The sequence below is a fragment of the Erythrolamprus reginae genome, chromosome 1 (genome assembly GCF_031021105.1).
Source record: "Erythrolamprus reginae isolate rEryReg1 chromosome 1, rEryReg1.hap1, whole genome shotgun sequence".
In the NCBI taxonomy this organism is placed as follows: domain Eukaryota; kingdom Metazoa; phylum Chordata; class Lepidosauria; order Squamata; family Dipsadidae; genus Erythrolamprus; species Erythrolamprus reginae.
This window is the reverse complement of record NC_091950.1, coordinates 16,824,882-16,839,574: the sequence shown is the minus strand read 5'-3', so window position 1 is coordinate 16,839,574 and position 14,693 is coordinate 16,824,882. Positions and strand designations below refer to the sequence as shown.

General features: G+C 44.0%; 1 protein-coding gene across 1 annotated transcript in view; it reads right to left on the bottom strand.

Annotated features, from left to right (window-relative positions):
* TJP3 (tight junction protein 3) overlaps positions 1-13,049 on the bottom strand; it is a 91,399-nt gene extending 78,350 nt beyond the window's left edge. Inside the window, exon 1 of the mRNA XM_070745593.1 lies at positions 12,965-13,049. The gene's annotated coding sequence lies outside the window, so the exon portion shown is untranslated. The remainder of the gene's footprint in view (positions 1-12,964) is intronic.
* Between the last annotated feature and the right edge of the window lie 1,644 nt (positions 13,050-14,693).

Below are 14,693 nucleotides of genomic sequence, written 5' to 3'. Positions count from 1 at the left end.
ATACACCACTTGGCATCCATGAATCTGTCCAATCCTGCCTTGAAGCTATCCAGGCTGACAGCTGTCACAACCTCTTCTGGAAGGGAATTCCATAAACCAACGACCCTCTGGGTGAAGAAATATTTCCCTTGATTTGTCCTTGCTTCCTTACCTATGAGCTTTACGGAGGGCTACCTCGTCCTAGTATTTTGTGATAGAGAAAAGAATTTTTCTCTATCCACCTTTTCTACCCCTTGCATGATTTTATACACTTCGATCGAGTCACCCCTTAAATGCCGTCTTTCAAGGCTGAAGAGACCAAGGGGTTGCAACCTGGTTTCATAAGGGAGGTGCACCTTTATGCCCTAGCTCAGCTCCATTATGCATGTGTGTGCTGGCCAGCTGATTTTGGGCTTGCACAGAGGCTCTAGGAGGGCGTTTTTGGCTTCCAGAGATCCTCTAGGGCAGTGGTTCTCAACCTGGGGGTCAGGACCCCTTTGGGAGTCAAATGGCCATTTCACAGGGGTCGCCTAAGACAGTGTTTCCCAACCTTGGCCACTTGAAGATATTTGGACTTCAATTCCCAGAATTCCCCAGCCAGCATTCGCTGGCTGGGGAATTCTGGGAGTTGAAGTCCAGATATCTTCAAGTGGCCATGGTAGGGAAACACTGGCCTAAGACCATGGGAAAAGTCAAATTTCCCACGGTGTTAGGAACTAAAGCTTCTATTCTGGTGCCATGGAACATATTTTTACAATCCGACCAATCAAGCATTTACAGTGAGGGTGTTGCTCTGGCCTTCCTGCCAATCAGCTTCAAGCTCTGTTGGGAGAATTGGCACTAGACTTATGATTGGGGGTCACCACAACATGAGGAACTGTATTAAGGGGTCGCGGCATTAGAAAGGTTGAGAACCGCTGCTCTAGGGGGAATGTGGGAGAGCATTTTTATCCTCCCCCAGCTCCCGGGAAGCCTTTGGAGTCTGGGGAGGGTGAAACACAAGCCTACTGGGTCCACCAGAAGTTGGGAAACAGGCTATTTCTGGCCTCCAGAGTGTTTTTGCCCTCCCCAGGCATTGAATTACAAGTTACAGTAAGGAAGGAAGGAAGTGAAACAGTAAAAAAATAAATAATCTTAGTATTTTACTCATTTATTTGATTGTTTCATTATTAAATGTATATGCTGTCCATCTTGATGCTGGGCAGAATTTAAATTTATTTATACAGGTAGGTCTCAATTTATGACCACAAATTTTCTACTGTTAAATGAGATGGTAAGTGAGCTTTGCCCCTTTTAATGACTTTTCTTGCCATAGCTGTTAAGTGAATCATTGGGGTTGATCAGTTAGCAAACCGACTGTGGAATGAATCTGGCTTCACGCTTGACTTTGCTTGCGAGAAGGTCACAAAAGGAGATCATATGACCTTGGCACCCTTTTTTTCAATGCCGTTGTAATTTTGAAAGGTCACTAAATGAACTGTTGTAAGTCGAGGACTAGCTGTTTCCAGTTTTAGCCTTATGGAACAAGTTATGCAACTTTGCTGGGTTTTCCCGTTCTGAGGTGCCATATAGGGGAGTGAACAGCAGAGGGCGTACTGCCCATTAGCATCCAACATTTTTAACTAGGGTTTTAGAATTTAGATCCCCCCCCCCTAACTTCTTTTTATTGTTGTTTGTAATTTTATATGGTAATTTTATATTGTTGTAAGCCTCCCCGAGTCCTTCGGGATTGGGCGGCATAGAAGTCAAATTAATTAATTAAATAAATGAAATAAATTTTTACAGAGGTGATCAGAACTGGGATGGGGTATTGGGTTGCTATGCGATACATTAAGTGAGTTTGATTTTAATATCTTTTTTGCTGTGGTCCTTAAGCAAATCGCATTATCCTTAAGTGAATCTGGCTTCCCAAATTGACTTCGCTTGTCAAAACCCCACTGAGAAGTTACCAATTGGCAATCTCCTGACCAGAATAATAGAACAAGTTAACAAAATAACAGAGCTATAAGGAGAAGTCTGATCTTCTAATCCAGAGGTCTTCAAACTTGGAAAGTTTAAGACTTGTGGACTTCATAGCTGGCTGGAGAATTCTGGGAGTTGAAGCCCACAAGTCTTAAACTTGCCAAGTTTGAGGATTCCTGTTCTAATCCAACCCTATAGTACAAGGGTCTCCAAGTTAGAAACATAGAAACATAGAAGATTGACTGCAGAAAAAGACCTCACGGTCCATCTAGTCTGCCCTTATACTATTTCTTGTATTTTATCTTAGGATGGATATAGGTTTATCCCATGCATGTTTAAATTCAGTTACTGTGGATTTAACAACCATGTCTGCTGGAAGTTTGTTCCAAGCAAAAGTCAATCACGGCATTGCTCACAGTTGCTTATCACCTCGAGGTTTGATTACTGCAATGCTCTCTACATGGGACTACCTATGAAAAGTGTTCAGAAACTTCAGATCGTGCAGAATGCGGCCGCGAGAGCTATTGTGGGGCTTCCTAGATTCACCCAAGTTTCTACAACACTCCGTGGCCTGTACTGGCTGCCGATCAGTTTCCTGTCACAATTCAAAGTGTTGGTAATGACCTTTAAAGCCCTACATGGCATTGGACCAGAAGAACTCTGGAACCGCCTTCTACCGCACAAATCCCAGCGGCCGATAAGGTCCCACAGAGTTGGCCTTCTCTGGGTCCCATCGACTAAACAATGTCGTTTGGCGGTCCCCAGGGGAAAAGCCTTCTCTGTGGTGGCCCCAGCCCTCTGGAATCAACTTCCCCGGGAGATTAGAACTGCCACCACCCTCCTTGTCTTTCACAAGTTACTTAAGACCCACCTATATCGCCAGGCATGGGGGGACTAAGACATCTCCCCCAGGCTTATTATATTTCATGTTTGATGTGTATGTGCTGTATGGTTTTTAATTGTTGAGGTTTATATATATTTTATTATTAGATTTGTTCCATTGTTATACTGTTTTTATTACTGTTGTGAGCCACCCCGAGTCTTTGGAGAGGGGCGGCATACAAATCTAATAAATTGAATTGAATTGAATTGCAGCCACCATCTTGACTTGTTTGACTTCCCCGCTCTTCTGTGGACATTGCTGGTGTTGCCTTTCATTTCACAAACCCTGTGTAGAGTTAAGCAACCGTCTGCACAAAGATTGCAGCTGATAAGACCTGTCAAGGGTGGACATTGAGAAATCTCCAATAGAAACATAGAAACATAGAAGTCTGACGGCAGAAAAAGATCTCATGGTCCATCTAGTCTGCCCTTATACTATTTTCTGTATTTTATCTTAGAATGGATATATGTTTATCCCAGGCATGTTTAAATTCAGTTACTGTGGATTTATCTACCACCTCTGCTGGAAGTTTGTTCCAAGGATCTACTACTCTTTCAGTAAAATAATATTTTCTCATGTTGCTTTTGATCTTTCCCCCAACTAACTTCAGATTGTGTCCCCTTGTTCTTGTGTTCAATTTCCTATTAAAAACACTTCCCTCCTGGACCTTATTTAACCCTTTAATATATTTAAATGTTTCGATCATGTCCCCCCTTTTCCTTCTGTCCTCCAGACTATACAGATTGAGTTCATTAAGTCTTTCCTGATACGTTTTATGCTTAAGACCTTCCACCATTCTTGTAGCCCGTCTTTGGACCCGTCCAATTTTGTCAATATCTTTTTGTAGGTGAGGTCTCCAGAACTGAACACAGTATTCCAAATGTGGTCTCACCAGCATTCTATATAGCGGGATCATAATCTCCCTCTTCCTGCTTGTTATACCTCTAGCTATGCAGCCAAGCATCCTACTTGCTTTCCCTACCGCCTGACTGCACTGTTCACCCATTTTGAGACTGTCAGAAATCACGACCCCTAAATCCTTTTCTTCTGAAGTATTTGCTAACACAGAACTGCCAATACAATACTCAGATTGAGGATTCCTTTTCCCCAAGTGCATTATTTTACGTTTGGAAACATTAAACTGCAGTTTCCATTGCTTTGACCATTTATCTAGTAAAGCTAAATCATTTACCATATTACAGACGCCTCCAGGAATATCAACCCTATTGCACACTTTAGCCACGAGGTCAATACTTTTCTCCAAAAGTCCCATCCTACAAATAAACAATCTTTGGCAGGGAGCATTAGGTTGCTATCACTCCAGTAAAGGACGGCACGCCAGTAGCGATTGCTGCGTTGCGCGGACAGCTTCAGGTCCCTTACAAGGGCGCATTTGCGCCCCAGCATGCTTTTGCTTCTGCGCATGTGTAGGAAGCAAAAATCCTACAAGGGGACGCGTGTTTGTGTGATATTTTGGCAATTTCCTGCTTTTCCACATGTGTGGAAGTAAAAAAAAATCACCAAAATCTGTCTCACGCGCGTCCCCTCATGAAATTTTGCTCCCTGAGCATGCGCAGAGGCAAAAACATGCTGGGACGTGCATGCCAGTATTCCCTCTAATTTTTTGAGGGGGTGGGCGGAAAAGTATAGTGTCTGAGCGGCAGTCACTTCGGGACTGGGCGGCACAGAAATATTGAATGAATGAATGAATGAATGAATGAATGAATGAATGAATGAATGAATGAATGAACGAACGAACAAATGAACAAACAAACAAACAAACAAACAAACAAAAAACCCACCCTGTTTTGCCTCAGAGAATTTCAAAATAAAATACTGTACTGTGTGTCTATAACAGTGAGCTCATAATAGGGCAACTCTATCAATATCAAAATGCCACTTAAATAGTTAAGCTAGTTTCAAACTAGATTTTGATTTTCTTTCTCTCTTCCTTACTCCCATTCTTTTTCTTTCTCTTTTCCTTCCTCTCTTTTTTCTATCTGTTTCTTTCTCTTCCTCTCTTCCTCTCTCTCTCCTTCCCTCTCACTCTTTCCCTCTCAGCTTCTGGGCAGGTTTGGAAAACTCTGAGTTGATGATGATTTTTAAGTGAGCGATTGCTCACTGCTCAGCTTAGAGGGAACTATGGTGCATGCACGCAAGATATCGAAGCTGCGCATACGGCGCACCAGTAGTAGCAGTAATGGAATCCCCCCCAGGGGTGAGGGTGGATATGGCTGGCTGGCTGTCCTAGATAAATCCAAGAGAGGTCAAACATTGGAAACAATATTAGTTCCCCTTCTCTAATCAGCTTAAGATCTTGAGTCCTTCCTCTCCGATATCTCCTTCCCAAAGAACAACATCCAAGGTGGGGGGGGGGGGGGGCTGGGTAAATGTTTTGCAGCAACAAACAAAAGGAGCCATTGTGGAGCCTCAGGTAAAGGTGCTGGAGTAGTGAACACAATATGGACTTTGTGGAGAGTTGTGTTCTGTTCCCCCATAGCCAGTAATGGGCTGCTGCCCCCATGGGGAAGACACAGTGGGGGTAGTCACTTTATGCACTGTTTATTGAATACTGTACTTACTTACTTACTTACTTACTTACTTACTTACTTACTTACTTACTTACTTACTTACTTACTTGTTTGTTTGTTTGTTTGTTTGTTTGTTTATTAGATTTGTATGCCGCCCCTCTCCATAGACTTAATAGTATATTATTATTATTATTATTATTATTATTATTATTATTATTATTATTTTAATTGTCCTTCCTTCTCTAATACCTTAATATGATCCTTAATTACTTTTCAAATAGGAAATAATTCAATAGTATGTTTTTAATCCATAAATGCTTTAATCGTTTTAATCCTTATCTAGAATTGAACTTTTATAGCAATTAAAGAAAATCGAGCTACTTTCCTAAACTGTTATCCTACTGAAACTTGTGGGTTCGGTACAGGACCTTAAAATGTGACTGCACTGTTCAACAAATAATGCTGTCTATCATTTGTCCTTTTTTTGGCTATAATGTGACTTAATCATCTGAAAAAGAGTCCCAAGTATCTATTGGAAAGAGTATCTTGGTTGGTAAGCCACTCCCACCCAGTCACATGACCTTTAAGACACCCCAGTCACATGATTGTCAAGCCACTCCCACCTGGTCACATGTATGTATGTATGTATGTATGTATGTATGTATGTATGTATGTATGTATTTATTTATTAATTAAATTTGTATGCCGGCAAACCACTCCTACCTGGTCACATGGCCAGCAAGCCACACCCACAAAATTAGGCACAGCCTAATGGCAGTAAAAATTTTGGCGGCCCATCACTGCCCATAGCCATATCTTTCTGGTGGATTTTGAGACAATCCTCTCACTTCTCAGCTTCAGAACCAAAGTGGCTTACGCAGCGGTAAGCTATGAACCGGAACGCTAAATTGCGCTCGCCGCTGCGGCTCGTAAGTTCTTGCGGGGCCAGCGCGATTTTTCTACTGGACCTGTGTGGGTTGGTGGGCACATCGGAATGAAATTTGGCTTCTGCGCATGTGCTGAAAGCAAAATCTTGTGAGAGGACACGTGCACATATGAGATTTTGGCAATTTTCAGCGATTTTTTGCCTTCACACATGTGCGGAAGCAAAAAAAGTCACAGAAATCTCACACACGAGAGAGATTTGCTTCCTGAGCATGCACAGAAGCCAGCTTTGCTCAAATGCACATGTGTGCTGGACATGTGCGCGCACTCACCAGTTACCTGGAGCTGTACGCTCATCAACACCAGTAGTGGTGGTAAGTTGGAACCCCCACCTGCCTCCGGGGGGCAGTTTTCGCTCTCCACAGGGTCCAGGAGCCTGCGAAGGGCAAAAAATGGGCCTATCGGGCCTACCAGGGCCATTTCCGGCCTCTGGAGGCTTCAGGGAGGTCTGCTAGGCCCAAAATGCGACCTGCATGGTGGTGGTGCCCGCATGCGTGGGGGAGCATGAGTGGTTGCGTGTGCATGTGCAGGAGGTAGGGCAGCGCAGGAGGGGATGTGGGGAGCATTGAATTATGGGTGTGGGCATGTGCGTGCTTTTAGCACCTGAGGAAAAAAAGATTCGCCATCATGGTTCCAGCCCCACCAACCCTGGTGCCTTATTGGCTGACGTTGAGCTAGTCCCTCCCTCTCAAACCAACAGCCAATCAGGTGTGGTGAAGAAGGGATTGGACTGGAAATGGGAAAATGCAGATCCTAATTATCCTCTCACACCTCAGCCCCAGAAGCTCATTGGCTGATTTTGGGCAACTCCCTCTCTCTCAGCCCAAAGAGCCAATCAGCTGTAGTGTGGAAAGGGATGGGTTAGGAATGGGGAATGAATGTTGTTGTAGTCCTCGACTTACACCAAAAATTGAGCTCCAAATTTTTATTGTTAAGGGAGACATTTTTTGAGTGCTACCTCATTTTATGACCTTTCTTGCCCCAGTTGTTAAGTGAATTCCTGCAGTTGATAAGTGAACCTGGCTTTCCCATTGTCTTTGCTTCACAAAATAGGATCATATGATCCTAGGACACTGCAACCGTCATAAATATGAGACAGTTGCCAAGCGTCTGAATTTTTATCGCGTGAGCACCGGGATGCTGCAATGCTCTAAGTGTAAAAAAAAATATTTATTAGAAACATAGAAACATAGAAGATTGACAGCAGAAAAAGACCTCACGGTCCATGCGGGCTGGGAGTTTAGACAGATTCTACTCCCCTCCCCATCTGAAAAGAACTCTGTTCCAACTGCCACTTGCCTTACATTAACACACTATAGAAACATAGAAACATAGAAGATTGACAGCAGAAATAGACCTCCTGGTCCATCTAGTCCGCCATTATACCATTTCCTGTATTTTATCATAGGATGGATATGTTTATCCCAGGCATGTTTAAATTCAGTTACTGTGGATTTACCAACCAGGTTTGCTGGAAGTTTGTTCTAAGCATCTACTACTCTAATTTTCTCACATTGCTTCTGATCTTTCCCTCAACTAACCTCGGATTGTGTCCCCTTGTTCTTGTGTTCACTTTCCTATTAAAAACACTTCCCTCCTGAACCTTATTTAACTCTTTCACATATTTAAATGTTTCGATCATGTCCCCCCTTTCCCTTCTGTCCTCCAGACTATACAGATTGAGTTCATGAAGTCTTTCCTGATCAGTTTTATGCTTTATTTATTTTATTTTATTAGACTTCTACGCCGCCATTCACGGAACAATTCAGGACATCATACGTCATTGTAAATGCAAACAATATGCATGGAGAAATCTAATTACCTTCAAAAAGAATTATGCAAAATTAATAAAATCCTAAAAACCCCAATGCCGTCATTCACATTCATCCAATTCAATCATTCACAACATCAGCCAGAGTCAATCTCGTCGCTCACGGCCCCCATGCCCACCGGCAGAGGTGAGTCTTCAGGCCTTTACAAAAGGCCAGGAGAGGGGGGGGGGTGCATATCTCCGGAGGGAGTTTGCTCCAGAGATCCGGGGCCACCACAGAGAAGGCTCTTTCCCTAGGCCCCGCCAGACAACATTGTCTGGCCGACAGGACCTGGAGAAGGCCAATTCTGTGGGACCTAAATGGCTGTTGGGGCAGAAGACTGCTCATCAGTCACTTTTTTCAGTGTTACTGTAACTTGGAACGGTCACTAAAGTGAACAGTTATAAGTCGAGGACTACCTGTATTATGGTTCCCCCCCTCAGCCACGGGAGCTGTTTGTGGGACTTGGGCCCAGCAGCCGCTCTCTCTTGACCCATTTTACCTCAGAGGGGAATAAATTATTAAGTCCCCTGCGCATTGCTTTTTGCTCCTAAAGAAAGGGCAGAGCATAAGTCTGACAGATACATGAATAATAAATAGCGCTTCTTCAGCGGCGATGACATTCGCTATTGCATATATGATTACGATGTACACAATTAAAAAACCCCATAAAATTCAATGTTTGTTCTCCCTGTAACTCCCGGCCCCAAGCCAGTCTTTTTTTCCCCAAATAAAGATGGAGATATATTTCCTCCTCTTAATCCCACAGGGGACGTTATTTTTTTATCCGGAAGAAGTTGACCTGGACAACAAAATCTCGAAGCCAACATTAAAGTCTGGTTTTATTTTAAACCCGGTTAAATGAAGCAAATTCTATGCACTTTCGCCCGATGCACTGGGTAATTAATTTTGCACTCAGATTTTAAAAATTATAATTCAACTGCAATTTTTAGGGACAGGGGTGAATTACAATCGCACCATAGCACCATCCCTTTAAAGTGGACTTTATTAAACAATTTCACCACTTACTTCTTTTTCTCTTCCTCTAATATGTAGGGACTAGTCGTTATGGTCTGTTAAATATGATTTAGGTCATAGCTTGGTGCGTGAACCTAGCCATTACGATGCCGGGTTTTCAACCTTAGCCATTTTTAGACATGTGGACTACAATTCCCAGAATTCCCTAGCTGTCTATGTAAGGCTAGGGAATTCTGGGAGTTGAAGTCTACCTGCCTTAAAATGGCCAAGGTTGGGGGGGGGATGGGATATTATGGCTTATTCAACTACAGTTGAGGGTAAACATGAAGTTTTGAAGGAATGGGAGGGGGGGAGAGAAATCAGACTGCACCCCAAAATACTTCAAAATGTTGGCTTTGATTAGCTACCGCACGAATCCCAGCGACCGATAAGGTCCCACAGAGTTGTCCTTCTCCGGGTCCCGTCGACTAAACAATGTTGTTTGGCGGGCCCCAGGGGAACAGCCTTCTTTGTGGCAGCCCCGGCCCTCTGAAACCAACTCCCCCTGGAGATTAGAATTGCCCCCACCCTCCCTGTCTTTCGTAAACTACTCAAGACTCATTTATACCGCCAGGCATGGGGGAGTTGAGATATTCTTTCCCCCTAGGCCATTATGCATGGTATGTTTGTGTGTATGTTTGGTTTTTATAAATAAGGGTTTTTAGCTGTTTTATTATTGGATTGTCACATGCTGTTTTTATCATTGTTGTTAGCCGCCCCGAGTCTATGGAGAGGGGCGGCATACAAATCCAATAAATAATAATAATAATAATAATAATAATAATAATAATAATAATAATTATTATTATTATTATTATTATTATTATTATTATTATTATTATTACTACTACTACTACTACTACACCCTCTTGGAGTCAGCCTGTCTCACAGAATTATTCTTGTCTGAATGAAGTGAAATGAGTTTCTAAACTAAATCTCGAGCTACCAAACCCTGGAATTCTCATATCAAATGATTTAAGTGCCAAAGCCCACGGCAACAACATCGCCAAAAAGGCTTCAAGAGTTGTTAACCTAATCTTATGCAGCTTCTTCTCCGGTAATATCACACTACTAACCAGAGCGTACAAAACTTTCACCAGACCAATCTTTGAATACAGCCCATCTGTCTGGAACCCACACCACATATCAGACATAAATAGATGTTGTGGTTAGCTCTGGCCCAGCTCCTGCCCCAAGGAATGTGCAGGTGGATGTGGGGGAGACATCCACATGCCGCAGGCCTGTTTTGCTCCCCATGGAATCTGCCGATGAAGCCTCCTCTGACCAAGGAAGCGGGAGTGACAGGAAAGAGGGGAGTTTGGCAGACAGCCCAGGAGGGGATCAATCATCTGTATCATCCCTGGATTCTGAACAAGAATTAATGACACATCCACGCATGCGTAGAGTGGTGCATAGGAGACAACAACTGGAGGATTATTATAAGAGAAAATGAGGCCACCTGTGGTTGGGTGGGGCTGCTGTAATTAGTGCTACAGATAAAAGTGCAGCCTGGTATTTTAGCCTCATGGCAGTTTATCTGATTCATTGTTTCGTCAATATCGTGGTTTTTGTGCTGTTCAAGATTGTGTGTGGACTCTCTGGACTTTAGAATTGGACTCAATTTCCAAGTTATTGGGTGAGCAATTGGATTGCATTTAACCTGTGCCTTGTGTGTACCAGAAAATCCCTTTGACATTTAAAAAGGGAGCTGTTTCTGTTTTTCTGTTTATAAAAACGTTTGGGTTTTCCTTTTATCATGTGGTGTGTGTCTTCCTGGACTAATTACCCTGTAATTACAGGCGGTTGAAACACACTGGCAGAACAAATAGAATAGAATAGAATTTTATTGGCCAAGTGTGATTGGGCACACAAGGAATTTGTCTTGGTGCATATGCTCTCAATGTACATAAAATAAAAAGATACATTTGTCAAGTACCATGTGGTACAACACTTAATGATGGTCTCTAAACACATTAGAAAGCGTCCAGAGATACTTTGCTAGAAGAGCCCTCCACTCGTCCACTCGCAACAGAAGACCTTACGCAACCAGACTTGAAATCCTGGGCTTAGAAAGCTTAGAACTACATCGCCTTAAACACGACCTAAGCATAGCCCATAAAATCATCTGCTACAACGACTATAAAATCAACTGCTACAATCATCTGTCAACGACTACTTCATCTTCAACCACAACAACACAGGAGCACACAACAGATACAAACTCAAAGCAAACTGCTGCAAACCTGACTGTAGAAAATACGATTTTAGCAACCGAGTAGTTAATGCATGGAACTCACTACCTGACTCTGTATTATCATCACCTAACCCCCAAAACTTTACCCTTATGCTGACCACTGTTGACCTCAACTTATTCCTAAGAGGTCAGTAAGGGGCATTCATAAGTGCTCCAGTGTGCCTACCGTCCCCTATCCTAATGTTTCCCTCTTATTACGGTAGTACCAATATCATGTATATAAACAGTGTTACTGTATATCTGTATACTGTATTAACAACAGGTATTTGACTAAATTAAAATGTAAAATAAAAATAAATAAACAAATAAATAAATATATAAATAAATATTATTTGGACCCTTTCTATTTTAGTTTCAGCAGGTTCCCAAGGATTCTGCGCTTTATTCGCTAGGCAGCCCCAAGTGTCTGGCTCCTCTTAAAGGCAGGTCCCGTAACACAAAGGAAACCTGAGAGCCCAGAAATCCAGAGACCCAAAGAAAAGAAAAGCCACAGCCGCTCCCACCCATTCCTCCAACCCTCTCCAAAATCAAGGACACACCGGGAAACGCCCATCCAAGCAGTTTCTATTTGCACACCGTGGTTTGCTAGTGTAACACAACCCCAAAGCACCTGCCAGCCTGAACCAGATCCCACGACCTGTGCTCCTCAGGATCCCAGGCCAGATCCCGACCGTTTTCCCAATCCAGATCCCATGACCTGCACCCCTCAGGATCCCAGATCCCAGCTGCTTTCCCGATCCAGATCCCACAACCTGCATCCATCAGGATCCCAGATGCCGGCTGCTTTCCCGATACAGATCCCACGACCTGTGCCCCTCAGGATCCCAGATCCTGGCCACTTTTCGATCCAGATGCCATGACCTGCGCCCATCCAGATCCCAGCCGCATTCTCAATCCAGATCCCACAACCTGTGCCTATCAAGATCCCACATCTCGGCCGCTTTCCCGACCCAGATCCCACAACCTATGCCCCTCAGGATCCCAGATCCTCGCTGCTTTCCCGATTCAGATCCCATGACCTGCGCCCATCAGGATCTTAGATGCCGGCCGCTTTCCCGACCCAGATCCCACGACCTGCGCCCATCTGGATCCCACATCTTGGCCGCTTTCCCCATCCAGACCCACACGCCCCCCGGGATCCCAGATCCCCGCTCCATTTTCCTGGATCTCCCCTGCCAGGAGGTGATTAAGCCCCCCCCCCAAAAAAAGCAAAGCCCGAGGCGCAGCAAAAACCGCGCCAAGGGGGAAAGGGAGTTCCGCGGAGCCCTGCGCGCCCCTTTCAGCGCTTCCTCCGGGGCTCCCTCGGCCAGAATCGGGGCTCTCCAAAAGCGGGGGACAGGGCTGGCCTTGCACGACCGCCCGCCGCCCGGTCCTCCTTGTCCTTGCTCCCGACGGTCGCTGTGGCGAGCGAGCGAGCGAAGGGGAGGGCGGGGGGAGCGCCGCGCCCTATTCGGCCCTCAGCCCAGAGGCGCGTAGCCCCCGCCGGAGAGAGAGAGAGAGACAGAGAGAGAAAACTTTGGGCGGAAGAGCCTGGAGGGGAGGGGGCAATTCGGGACACACACACCCTCCCCGAAGCACTCACCGTCCGGCCGGGAGTTGCGGGGCGGCGGAATACGGGCCGGAAAGCCCCCCGAGCCCCTTCCCGCGGCGGAGCGAAACTTTCCTCCCTTCCCCGGCGGCGCGCAGGTGAACCTTCCGCCCAGGTAGGCGCTCCAGAGCCTGACGGCCGCCTCCCGGTTAACCCTTCCTGGCCCAGCCAGCCGAGAAGGCGGGAGTGAGCAGGGCGCCCGCGGGTGCCACCTTTGCCCTCCGCCTCTGGGCAGGGCGGCAGCCGGGGGACGGGCGCCGCTGCCATTGTCATTATTAGAGGGCGCCATTATCGCCTCTTTTACTCATTAAACATGAACCTCAGTCAAGTGAACATTTCAAAAAGTGTCACAAATTCCTCCTCCTCTTCTTCTTCATCATCATCATCATCATTAATTTCTTTTATTCATTAAACATGAAACTCACTCAATAAAAGTATTACAAATACTTTCCCACTCCTTCTCCTCCTCGTATTATTATTATTATTATTATTATTATTATTATTATTATTATTATTATTTTCTTTTATTCATTAAGCATGAAACTCACTCAATAAAAGTATTACAAATACTTCCCCCCTCCTTCTCCTCCTCCTCGTATTATTATTATTATTATTATTATTATTATTATTATTATTATTATTATGTCAGTACAACACAGCAAACGAGATCACTGCTGGATTTCGTATTTCATCATCATCATCATTATTATTATTATGAAACTCACTCAATTGAAAAGTATTACAAATACCTCCTCCTCCTCCTCCTCCCCCTATTATTATTATTATTAATAATAATTTCTTTAATTCATTAAACATGAAACTCACTCAATTGAAAAGTATTACAAATACTTCCTCCTCCTCCTCCTATTATTATTACAGTATTATTATTATTATTTTATTCACAAAAAACAGTAATACAGAGCAAATGAGATTTAGTATATGATGGACTTCGTATCACAATATCACAAGTCGAACACTTCCCAAGTGTCTAGGACTGTGTGATGTATTTTCATATGAATTCGAAAGACCCAAAGTATTTTGGCATGTTTGTTTTCAACTACTTTCTCAGGTTTATGATCCCACCAGTTCTTTACCACTAATGGGTAGTAATTGTGGCACAGGTTCCAATGATTAAGATTATGATTATTATTTCTTTTATTCATTAAACATGAAACATGAGACCGTAGGGCCTCTCTAGGAATCTCTTGGGAGGAAACAGGGCCGGAAAGGGTGGGGAGAAGCCTCCAGGGGCCTCTCTAGGAATCTCCTGGGAGGAAACAGGGCCTCCACTCTCCCTGTGGTTTCCCCAATCGCACACATTATTTGCTTTTACATTGATTCCTATGGGAAAAATTGCTTCTTCTTACAAACTTTTCTACTTAAGAACCAGGTTGGGATCCCTTTGTGTAAAATTAGGGCATTCAGATCTGATAAATTCAGTTATTTCCAGATATCACGTGAGGACTACTACAGGTAGTCCTTGACCCACGACCACAATTGAGCTAAAAATTTCTGTTGCTAAGTGAGATGTTTTCTAAGGGAATTTTGCCTCATTTTACCACCTATCCTGTCACCGTTGTTAAGTGAATCACAGGGGCTGGTGTCACACGGTTGTTAAGAGAATCTGGCTTCTCCATGGACGTTGCTGGTCAGAAGGTTCAAAAGAGGACCACGTGACCCCAAAATAAGCCCTAGTTGCCTGAAAAAACAGTCATAACTCACT